The sequence below is a fragment of the Solanum lycopersicum genome, chromosome 8 (genome assembly GCF_036512215.1).
Source record: "Solanum lycopersicum chromosome 8, SLM_r2.1".
NCBI lineage: Eukaryota > Viridiplantae > Streptophyta > Magnoliopsida > Solanales > Solanaceae > Solanum > Solanum lycopersicum.
In genome coordinates, this window is record NC_090807.1 from 38,182,324 (window position 1) to 38,184,161 (window position 1,838).

Genomic DNA, 1,838 nt, shown 5'->3' on the forward strand with positions numbered 1-1,838 from the left:
CAACTGTCTTTCTCTTTCTTGTTTTATACACTTCGTTTTATACAATTTGCTTCAACTGTATATGTATAGCAAATTATAGAGTTTCTATGTTTGGTATGGAGCGTAATTATACAAACTTTACTTTAGCATACAAATATGAAATTTTTATTTGCTATATGTGAAAGTTTCCCTTTTAACTAAATTATGGACTAAGCCCATTAACCACAAACTAAAACAATTATTTAAAATCACCCGTCAACTAAACAATCATAATTAACAAATATCTTCATAAACTTCCAGATATGATTTTTTTGGGCCGTTACATCTATGCTACATCCTTTCATGATGTAGGTTCAGATACTCAGCATTCAGATCACGCTGACATGGATTCTCTGTTTGACTTCACTAACTTCAATGGCGAGTCCTCATACATCGAGGACAATAGACATGCTTTCATTTTAGTCATTATTTTTAGTTTCCAGTTTTGTTAGAATTAGCTGGGGCATAAAATAATAACTCAACTTAGTTAGAGGCTTTTGAGAAATAGTTGTTGATTCAGTTTGAGTTGTTTATTGGTTGTTTCAATTATCACTAAACTCTTCAAATGTTTTATATATTCAGACTAGTTGAGATTTTTCCCACTTCTAGTTATGCATTGTTTTAGCTTTCACATAGTACATGTTCATTTCAGTAACTTTTATAATATACATATGATATATATACCAGACACATGGTTAGCTTTGGATCGCTCGTGATCTTAAATTTCGTGTTACATCAAAGGGATAGCCCCGGGCGTGACATAATTAATATAAAATACAAAAATCTATTATGTATTTGATTGAATAAAATTAATACATAATACATTTGAATGTATTTCATCATATTGGTAGAAGAGAAAGAGAGAGAGAGACAGACATAGAGAGAGGAGACAAAGAGGGAGAAGTACGAGAAAGGGAGAGGGAGAGGGAGAGGGAGAGGGAGAGAGAGTTTTCTATTAAAACAACATATTGTGAGTTTTTGTAATTTTAAAAAAAGTATAGCTATTTTCATAAATATGTTGGGATTCTTTCCTTGTTCCCTTTTTAAATGTCTGGTTTTTTTGTGGACCTCTAACAAAGTCCATGTGGCAAAATTATTTTTAAAAAATCACTATAAAAAATAATGGAATAAGGGAAGATGTTTTATAATAGTAATGTATAAATAAATCAAACTTTTAACGGATGATTTAAGTGAATAATTTTTAATAGTGTGATGACATATTTTATAATTTTTACTATTATTGATAAAGAGTACATTAAGAGTAAAAACTAATATTGTTAAATAGATGTACCAACTTGTGTACAATGTATGTGATACGCTACAAATATAATTAATTATTAGTGTAATTTGATTTATTTTAACTGATTAATTATTATTTATTATAATTTCAATAAATAAAAGTATTTGTAGTTACATTGAAATAAGTTGCTTGTGTGCAAGATTCATCAAATCAAGTTATAATTGGAAAATGACTAGAAAAAAGTCAAAATATGCTTAATCACAATAATGTGGTCTTTAATATGTGAATTTTAACTGACTAATTATAATTTATTATAAATTTAATATATAAATTACTTGTAATTATATTTATATTAAATAAGTTGGTTGTGTACAAGATTCATCAGATCAAGTTATAATTGAAAAATGACTAGAAAAAAGTAAAAATATGCTTAATCAGAATAATCTGGTCTTCATTATGTGAATTTTAACTGACTAGTTATTATATATTATAAATTCAATAAATAAAATTATTTGTAACATACCTTTATATTAAATAAGTTGTTTGTGTGCAAGATTCATCAAATCAAGTTATAGTTGGA